The following is an 11,102-nucleotide window of genomic DNA, read 5'->3' as shown; positions in this document are numbered from 1 at the left end:
GTTTATTTTTAAATAAAATTTTATTGAAGTTTAGCATTCATGCATGAATGTACATAAATAATAAGTATATAGTAAAATCTGTGAATTTAAAAAGAAACATGCATATTATCATACAAGGCTCCCAGACATCTCCCTACCACCAACAACTTGCATTGCCGTAAGACATTTGTTACAAACTATGAAAGAACGCCATCAAAATATTACTAACTATAGCTCATATCTTACATTTGGTGCATTTTCCTTCAAATCCAATTATTAACACCCTATATTAATATTTTGTATTTGTTATTGTTCAGGAGAAAATATTCTTGTCTTGTTAACTACAGCCCATCATCTACCACTGGATTCTCTGTTTTATCCAATCCCATGCTCTGTACAATCCATTCAAAATGTATACTCAGTGGCTCTCATTTTCATCATAGAGTTGTGCTGTCATCTCCTCAGTCAATTTTAGAATGTTTTCATTACTCCAAAAGGAAAAATCCCATACCCTCGTATACATTCTATTGTTATCTCTTTAGTATTAAAATAGTATCTTCTTGCCATTGCTGCAAAATATTACAATATTCTGTTAGCTATTGTTCATAAGTTACATTAGTTGTAATTTTCCTGTGTATCAACATATTCTTGGCACTATGTAAAAGAAGAGCTTTCTTATATTTATACAATTAACCATAATCTTCACCCACCACCAAAATCACTATGTTAGACACCTCCTAGATTATTCTCTAGTATTCCTTTCAATCAACAAGTATGTCCACAGACTACCCCTTTCAGCCACAATCACATTTATAAATCAGTAGTGTTAGTTATACTTACTATAAATGTCAGTCCACTTGGGTTTGTTTTTCTTTTTTTCATTTTTAAAGAATATTACATAAATTTCACATCAAAAATATAAGGGATTCCCCTATACCCCACCCCATTACCTCACCCCACATTCCCCCATTAACAACATCCTTCATTAGTGTGGTACATTTGTACAACTGATGAACATATACTGAAGGATTGCTACTAACCATTGTCTGTAGTTTACATTATAGTTTACACTTTGTACCACATAATTTTATGGGTTTTGATAAAATGTAAAATGGCCTGTATATGTCATTGCAATGTCATGCAGGACAATTCCAAGCCCCAAAACGGCCCATATTCCACCTATTCTTCCCTCTCCCTTCCCTCAGAACCTCTGGTGGCCACTGCCTTTATATCAATGATAAAAGTTCTTCCATTGCTAGAATAATAATAAGTCAACTTGAGTCCATAGTTGCATTCCCCTTACGTTTGTGCATTCCTCAGTCTTGAGGATTTTGATCATTCCACTTGTTTTCATCAGTCTTGAGGATTTTGGTCATTCCTCTTGTTTTTGCTTTTTGGTTTTTTGGTTTTTTTGTGTGTGTGCTAATCAAGTTTTAATAACATGGTCAGCAAGAAATGTACACCATTTAGCAAGTACACAAAGACTGTGGGTAGGAACTACTGATCCCTGGAGCATCTGCCTAACTTTGGAACAGTTTCGATAGTTACTATATTCAGAGAATCCAAGAGGACTGCATGGACAGATGAACCTTTATTTTAAAAAATAGCACTTCAGAAGTTTTTAATCAATCCCTTAAGCCCAGTGGGCTGCCATCCTCATCTGATCATCTTCTTGCCTGGGCAGACCTGCAACAGACCAATAATCTATTTTAAAACATTTAATTACAATGATAAAAATGTAGATCATGAACAAATAGCCTAAACACATCCCTTTGTAGAAAACACTACAAACATTTCAGCAGGGCAGACACTTTGAGTATGTTTCTTTCCGCAATGTTGCTGGGTTGGCAAGGGTGAAAGTTATTCCATGGTTGTGAAACAATGTTTCACACTAACTATGAAAAGTTATCTCCTTTATGGGTTTAAATCTACAAGTTATACAATAAACACATGACATGAGCAAACATGCAGTGTTCAGTGGTTCCTGGTGAGCCACAAAGGAGAAAGGTGACCACTGTTTTCTTCCAGATTTTTATTTTATTTCTTTCAGAAACAATAAAACTGAATTTATCGACCCTCTAAGGAGGCTCACATTTTCCCCAAGGTCCAAAGTTAGAAAGGGCAAAAGACACATGGCTTCATAGGCCACTTAGCCCAGCAAGTCAATAGTTGAAAAACTATGTAGGAAAATTCCACTTGAAATCTTGCTAGCGTTTGATAGGAAAGACATCTTTATCTGATTGTTGACTGTAGTTTCTGGAATCCTGGAAGATCTTCTTGGCCAATCAGATACCACTCCCTTTTTTTCTTCCCTAGATGGATTCTAGTCTGAGCATGGATGGGGCTGTGTGATTTTACTCTTAAACTTTCACTGAACTCACTGGTATGCTCCCAAGTGTTTAACAACCAGCTTGCTGTGTCAAAACCCTGAAAGGCAGCGTTTGCCCATTTCTGTGGTGTAGAAATGCCCACCGTGGCCAATTTCAAGTTATCAACATGACAGCACTGAGGCAGGGGCACAACCGTGTCTCAGGAGCTTATATGAGTCAGCTGCAGGCTGCTGTACATCTATAAACCAACTGGCCATCCGCGTCAACAGCATCTTCAAGTTGCCACTCACTTAAAATGAAAGTTCCATGCGCTGAAGAGATAAAGTTCCAGAAACAGTCTAGAGATCTTGATTTCAGGCGTTCACATATTTGACTCTGAGAGAGGTGACAGTCCAGGATCAAGAGAGGAGTCTTGTTGGGAGCTATGTGGGATGGAAAGAGAGCAGGTGAGAGAAAAGTTTAAAAAGGCCAACTGGTTTGAAATCAAAGTCGACCGCTGTGATAAAGAATATGGGATCGGCCACTTACTGTGTTCTCACTTCCTGGCGAGGAGCGAAAAAGCTCAACGGGAGTTGCAGTCGGTTTCCTGTTAGGATTCCCAGGCTCTGGTGCTAGAGGCAGAGCCTGGACTCTGACGAACAGATAGAGCGCCTCTGACCCCTACTGGCTGTCAGGAGGTACTGCATGCCAGGGACGGCCAAGGGGCCTTAGGAACACGGCCCTTTCCGAGAATCTTTCTCAGCGGTGGCCTGACCCCTTTCCCTCTCGATGAATTGACAGAACGCTTCTCTGGCACCATCTAGTTCTCACTGATTTCCTTAAAAAATTTTTTAAACTCTTCATCTCTTTCTTCCAGGAGGTGGCAGATATTTCTACCGTCATTATACTGTACATGGATTTCATTTTAGTTTTCATTTCATCAGAAAACAAGTCAAGAGGAGATTTGGGATTATTTCATATGCTTTTGGTTTTAATTTCTCTTTTTCTGGTTCTTTTGGAGACAAATACCAGACCCGGCTTCTTCGATTGTTAGAAGTCCTCCGGCTTCCTAATCTGCGTTGACACCTAAAGCACAAGCTTCTTGTGGTCCCAGGGATGGAGCCAAAGCACCCACCACAGCAGCCAAGCAGTCCTGATGCGGCGCAGCCTGTGCGCCGCCAGACCCTGAATCTCTGTAGGGAGCCGGACCAGCTGGTCAACCTGGGCCGCAAGGGATGCTCGAGGCTCTGCTCATGCCCATTCGTTTTGGTATTTCTGTGGTATTCGCACCGTGGAGCCTTGGTGATTGGACTCATGAATTAGACTAAAGTCAACGGGCGGATGGGCGAGTGCTTGTGGGTGAGGTAGCATGCTTTTCGGTTGGTCTGCTCTAACCTATTTAGCAACCTCCACTTATTTCTGATCTTGCCCTGAAACCATAACAGCAGTTGTACATTACAGGCATTCCCCAAAGTCTATTGTTTTCAATCCCCTGTCTTACATTAATTTCCATTTTGGATTAAAGCCTGAATCCAATTGTTAAGCCTATTTATGGAGTGAGATTTGTGTCACTACTGCTAGCTTGGTCTTTTCACACCATTTTATATCATACCCTGAGTAGGGCTTCCCATTAAGGAACAAGAATATTCTTTCCTCTCTAGGTATCACTTCCAAATATAAAATTCAGAGTTTCTAATTCTAAAGGACTGTTTTCTGCTCTTGTTTCTCATGGCCAGCAGAGGGATCCCAGCCAGAGTATGAGACTAAGCTACTTTATTACACTGAAGGTGAAGGATCCCTGACTCTCTAGAGAAGTAACATTTAACCCTAGGGCTTCCCAGCACACATACAAAAGGCTTGAGAAGTAGAACTACATGGAGCTAACTCTCCCAGGACCACAGGTAAAAGAACCTTTATTGGGGGCTGAGAATTGCTTTGCAACCACATCCACCCCTGGCAGGGAGAGAAAGCATTTTAGTGCTTTCTTTTGAGAATCATGAAAATGAAAGGAGAAAAGCAGCAGACTCTTGGGCCTGGGCCATGTTCATCACTGACATCCCGAAACCATGGAGCTGGGGCCTGGGGAGAAGCGATATTTGGGAAACCAGAAGCCAGTTCAAACCTATTGTGTCCTTTTCTTGATAAACTTTATAAATGTCCTTTTCACCTATACCGCTTTGTCACTTGTCACATTTTTCCCCTGGTTGTTTCTTCTTTATCCTATAGATAATACCCAGATTGTGTAGAAAATAAACTCCTATGGACTAGTCTGTGAAATTTGGGTGGGTTACTGTCTAATGGTCAGAACACTTTGTAGAGACTCTTGCATGTGGCAATGACATCTTCAATCAGTGTCTATGTGGCTTCACTAGAAACAACTTGGGGTTGTTCTCATTTCTTAATACCAGGAAAGACTGATCAAGCAGTTAAAATTGTGGTACAATTATCATGCTCAGAGGGTATACAAGGAAATGCAAGGGCTACCAATAAACCTCAAATATGGTTCCCAAATACAAAAAACTGACTGTCTACCTAGGGAAATGATATATAGTCGAGAACAAGCAATAAAGAAGTGACAAATAATTAATAATAATGATGATAGTAATAATAACTACTGCGTATTGTGTGCTTATTGCACTCCAAGTGTTGTGTTAAATATACATTATCTCATTAAGTCCCCAAAACAACTTTATTGCTGTTTAGGAATAAGAAAACTGAGGTTCAGGAAGATTAAATAACCTGCCAGAGTTTAAATCCAGGCTCTCTGACACCTTAAATAGCACACTCTCTATACTGCCTCATAAGAGCAACAGGAGTTCAAAGGTAGGAGATTAAGGTGGTTTGGAGGAAACCTTTGTGGAAGAGGATTCATGAAGTGTTCAGGGGGCAAAGAGATAAAGGAGAAGACCTTCCAGGGAAGCAGAGAAGGTGAAAGTACAGGCAAAAAAGTGAAAGTGTGCAAGGCATGTTGGGATTCCAAGACTAAACCTGCCTGGCTCCTGCAGATGTTTTGTGCATAGGAGATGAGTAGGGTAGACAATGGTGGTCAAGTGGGAAAAGCAGTTTGAGGTCAGGTTGTAGAAAGACTTCCTTGAATAACGCCCTTAGGAACTGGTTTAAGAAGGTAGAATTGGATTTAGGACAGACAAATAAATAGATTACTACATTGCCCTTGATGTGAGATGATAAAGGTATGCACTTGAGCTGTTGACAGACCATACCAACCAGACATGGATGTCTCCAGTCGGGACCAGTTAAATTCTAACTCCAAGCACTTTATATTATAACCCCTATCAGGAAGTAATCTTGGCCAGGTCAGATAAAAATAATACCTATCTCTGAAAGGTGCTTTACCAAGTCCTGTTAGGATACCTTGTCTCATTTCATTCTCTCAAGTGAGCCTTGGAACTATTGTTATTATCATTTGTATCCTCATGTTGCAGATGAAGAACCTGAGGCTCAGAGAGCAAGTGACTTGCTAAAGCTTCTTAAATAGGAAAGAGTCAAACCCAGATCACCTTACTCCAAGTTGTTCATCAATCCAGGCTACAAACATTGAACCATCACAGTATACTAAGCACGGTATTAGGTGTTGGGTGTGTGAAGGTAAATAACTCATACTCGCAGCTCTGGGGAGCTCATGGTAAGCGCATGAACAAACATAATAGATGTGGTAACTATAGGTAGCAATACCGGTCCTAAGTGTCTAAACATTTTTAAGTGGAATGAATGTGTATAAAATACGAGAGCACGTTTCAGAATTCAAAAGATCAATTCAAATGGAAGTTATTTAGCCTCCTCATTTCATGTGTGAGGACAGGTGAAAAGGACTAGCTGCTTTTCCCACAGAGAGAGGCCAACAAGCCATCATGAGTCTGATTTCTATGTTTGCAAAAAAGTCATTCTCACTACTTCAGTAGCTTCCCAAATAGAGACAAGCGCTGACTGAAACAAACCTGCCACCTGCTGGAGCCCAGGAGAACTAACCCGAAGTGCCAGCGAGGAGGATTCCCACGGTGGGTCATCTAGCAGGCCCTGTTCTCTCCTTCAAATCCCGGTGTCATTTGACACCCTGAGACTGCTCCTGGCCGTCCCCATTTTTAATAGGCAAAGCTTGGTGAAATCGAACACCTGAGAAACTTTCAGAAGTCAGAAAGAATTTGCATACAGTGGAGTCAGGCAGACCTGAGCACAAATTCCAACTTGGTTACTTACTAGCTTTGTCACTTCGAAAGTGTTAGAAAACTGAATGAATGGATGAAGAGATGGCATAAATAAATTTTTATTGGTAAAATTAGAAAAAAAACCACATGTAAAGCACCTATTGTATAAAATACTTGGCACTGAATCAAAAGATAACTATGAGTTATTATCAATAGATTTATACATTATTTGAGGAAGAGAGATAATCTACCCACTTGGCTGTATAAATTTTGATAAGACTTGCTATCCATCTGTATGTGTATATGAGATATTCAGGAATTTTTTTAAAAGTTTTACTGACGTATGTTCACATATCATACAATCCATCCAAAGTGTACAATCAATGGTTTTTTTCCCACCGTAATACTTTATGAAATTGCCCTCCTTTCAGGAAGTATACAGGTAGTGAAATAAATAAAATGACATTCTCTTAGACTCTTCTAGGATAAACTGCTAGTTTCCTTGGAAAGTTTCCTATTTACAAGATTGTGCATTTGAACTTACTCTACCATAAAAAGAAAAAAAAAAGTGACATATTACCAATACACAGCATAAAGTTAAAAATAAACAAGATTTGCAGGATGGTAGGTAGTTTTGTAAAGATTAGAGAGGAAGTCTAAAATTTATTGTATACTAAATTTGGCTTCAAGATCTAGAAAAAGGTAAGCCATATATGAAATATAGCTGAGGGCTTTTTAAAAATATATTTTTATTACAGAAGTTGTGAACTTATAAAACAATCATGCACATGTGTAGAAATCCCATACAACATCCTTTCACCAACACACACCATTGTGGAACATTTATTACAGATTAGGAGATAATATCAGACTTTACCACTAACTATGGTCCATAGCGTACATTTGGTATATTTTTCCATAGCCCCTGTTATTAATGCAGTATATCTTTATAATGGATGCAAGAATATTACAGCATTGCTGTCAACTATAGTCCACAGGTTACAGTAATTGTATTTTTCCCATGGTTCTCCACATTCCCACCACCCTGCAATAGTGCTGTATATCCATTCTAGTTCACTGAAGGACATTCTTGCACTTGTACTATTAACCACAATTCTCATCCATCTCTGGGTTTACTGCATTTTTCAATCCCTAGATTATTCTCTACCTTTCTTTCAATTGACATTTATACCCCTAGACTACCCTTTCCAGCCACAATCCCATTTATAAATGAGTTGCTACTCATTATAATGTGTTACCATCAACTGTATCCATTTCCACACTTTTACAGTCAAGTTAATTAAAATTTTTGCATACATTAAACATCAGTGCTCCTTCACAGCCCTCCTTTTATCTCCTAATAATCTATACTCTAGGTTTTAATGCCTTGTATTAATTCTTTTTTCCATTTAAAAATTAATTGAAGTATATTACTCATACATAAACATTAAGTGTATAGTAAAAGTTGTGAACTTTTGAACTTATGCATGCAACACAAACATGCATAAAATCATACAGGGATCCACACATCAGCACACCACCAACACCTTGCATTGTTGTGAGACATTTGTTACAAATTATGAAAGAATATCATCAAAATCTTGCTACTGACTATAGTCTATATCTAACCTTCGTGTATTTATCCCCTCACCCACCCTATTCATTATATTTCAAGAAATATTTTTATTGTAGAAGTTGTGAATTTACAATACAAACATGCACATGTGCAGAATTCCCATGCAACATCCCTCCATCAAATCACCACACTGTGGTGTAACACTTGTTACAGATTGAGATAATATCACCAGGCTATTACCACTAACCATGGTCTATAGCATACATTTGGCACACTTTTTCTGAACTCCCCCATTATCAACACAGTATATCTTTGGCATAGATGCATGAATATTATAGTATTGCTGTTAATCAGTCCATGGGTTACTTCAGTTTTATTTTTCCCATGCTTCTTCACATTCCCACCATCCTTCAATAGTGACGTACATCTGCTCTAGCTCACAAAGGACACTTCTACATCTGTACCATCAACTACAATTCTCACCCACCTCTGTATTTCCTGTGTTATTCAGTCCCTAGATTATTCTCTAGCTTTCTTTCAATTGATGTTTACATCCCTAGACTGCACTTTCCAGCCTCATTCTCATTTATAAACCAGCTGTTATTCACTATGATGTGTTACCCTCAACTCTATACATTTGCACACTTTTACAGTAAAGTTAATTGAAAGTTCTACATACAGTAAGCTTCAGTAGTCCATCTCAGTCCTCCTCTTCTCTCCTTTAAGAATCCACCACCTACCACCAGATCTTGAAGAAATTTTCCTACATTTTCTTCTAGAAAGGTTATGGTTCTTGCTTTATATTTAGGTTTTTGATCCATTTGGGTTAATTTTTGCATAAGGTGTGACATAGGTGTCCTCTTCTTTCTTTTGGTTATGGATACCCAGTTCTCCTGGCACCATTTGTAGAATGGACTGTTCTTCCTGAGCTAGTTGGGCTTAACAGGTTTGTCAAGAATCACTTGACCATAGATGTGAGCATCCATTTCTGAACCATCAATTTGGTTTCATTGGTCTATGCATCTATCTTTACGCCAGTACCATGCTGTTTTTACCACTGTAGCTAGGTAATATGATTGGTTAAGTTTATTCCTAATTATTTGATTCTTTTAGTTGCTATTGTAAACAGAATTTTTTCCTGACATCCTCCTCAGATTGTGCATTACCAGTGTCTTTTAAAGTCTATTTCATCTATATAAATATAGCTACTCTGGCTTTTTTTTTTTTAAGTACTGTATATGTGGAATATCTTTTTTCCAGTCTTTCACTTACAATCTATTGGAATCCTTGGTCTAAGGTAATTCTCTTGTAGACAGTATATAGATGGCTCATATTTTCTTATCCATTCCACCAGTCTGTGTCTTGATTAGGGAGTTGAATCCATTAACATTCAATGCTATTACTGTAAAGTTCTTATTTCACCCATTTTGACCTTTGGGTATTATCTGTCGTATTTTATTTTCACCACTCTTTTGAGACTTTTAGTTACCTTTATTGATATAATCTTCATTTCTAGACACTCTTCCAAGCCTCTCTCTCATATCTTTTCTTTTCAGACTGTAGCATACCCTTTAGTATATCCTGCAAGACCAGTCTCTTTGTTATAAATTCTGTTTCTATTTATCTGCGAATATTCTAAACTCACCCTCATTTCTGACAGATAATCTTGCTGGATATAAGATTCTTGGCTGGAAGTTTTTCTCTTGCATTATGTTTTTTCTTGTAGTATTTTATATATATAGCATACGACTGTCTTCTTGTCTCCATGCTTTCTGATGAGAAATCAGCACTTAATCTTATTGGGTCTCCCTTATATGTTATGCATTGCTTTTCTCTCATTGCTTTCAGAATTCTATTTGTTTTTAGCATTTGACATTCTGATTAGTATGTGTTTCAGAGTTGGTCCATTTTGATTTATTTGGATGGGAGTACATTTTGCTTCTTTGGCATGGATATCTATGTCCTTCAATAGGGTTGGGAAATTTCCTACCATTATTTCTTCAAATATTCCTTCTGCCCTTTTTCCCTTCTCTTCTCCTTCTGGAATACCCATGAAACATAAATTTGCATGTCTCTTAGTTCCCTGAGAACTTGTTCAATTTTTTCCATTCTTTTCTTCATCTGTTATTTTGTAAGTTCACTTTTGGAGGCCATGTCTTCAAGCTAACCAATCCCTTCTTCTGCCTCCTCAAATCTACTGTTATATGCCTCACATGTATTTTTAATTTCATTATTGTACCTTCTTTCATTCCACCTTGGACAGTTTCAACCTTTAGCTGTTCTTAGGATTATACTTTAGCTAGCTGAATTTACTAATCAGTAGCTGAAGTCTGTGGCCAACTATCTCCTTCACTCAATTTTTGGAAATAGAATCCCCAACTCCAGCCACAGAATAGCTCCTGAGGTGCCTTGTGCAGTCAGTGACGTATGGGCACCAAACTCCTTGGCGTGGAATGCTCTACTCATGAATCTTCACTTCTAATGGGCAGTCTCTTCCTTCCATCCTTTCAAGGATGTTGCAGGATGCTCTTCTTGTCTACTAGCCCCCCCAAACATTTGCTTTAGGTAGCTCTGTCTAAATTACTAACTGTCGTGTATAATGCGCTGATGCTTGGAACACTTTAGTCAGTCACCATCTTGCCCCACCTCCCAATAAATGACTTTTGGTGTAATCACAGAATTGTACATTTGTCACTGCAATCAATTTTAGAACAGATTCATTACCCCAAAAAGAAAAACCCCATACCCCTTAGCAATCATCTCTAATCTCTCTATCCTTTCCCAGCCCTATATAACTACTAATCTATTTCTGTATCCATAGATATATTTGTATTTATATTTTATACAGATGGAATCATATAATATGTAGTACTTTATGTCTGGTTTCTTTCACTTAGCATAAATTATTATTTTAATTAGAGAAGTTGTAGGTTTACAGAAAAGTCATGTAAAAAAATACATTCCCATATACCCCCCTGTTGTTGACACTTTGCATTAGTATGCTACCTTTGTTAAAATTGATAAAAGAATATTGAAATAGCACTATTAACTATAGTTGAGAGTTAACATTAGGTG

The 11,102-nt window shown here is 38.1% G+C and overlaps 1 long non-coding RNA gene across 1 annotated transcript; it reads right to left on the bottom strand.

Annotated features, from left to right (window-relative positions):
* Positions 1-1,475: 1,475 nt before the first annotated feature.
* On the bottom strand, positions 1,476-2,925 carry LOC131280080 (uncharacterized). The gene is made up of 3 exons (XR_009187663.2): positions 2,838-2,925; positions 2,600-2,731; positions 1,476-1,665 (listed from the first exon to the last, which is right to left on the bottom strand). It is a non-coding gene; the product is annotated as an uncharacterized lncRNA (long non-coding RNA).
* Positions 2,926-11,102: the final 8,177 nt, after the last annotated feature.

This window comes from Dasypus novemcinctus, chromosome 2, assembly GCF_030445035.2.
Source record: "Dasypus novemcinctus isolate mDasNov1 chromosome 2, mDasNov1.1.hap2, whole genome shotgun sequence".
NCBI lineage: Eukaryota > Metazoa > Chordata > Mammalia > Cingulata > Dasypodidae > Dasypus > Dasypus novemcinctus.
Note: the sequence above shows the minus strand (reverse complement) of the source record. Positions and strands in the feature narration are given on the sequence as shown.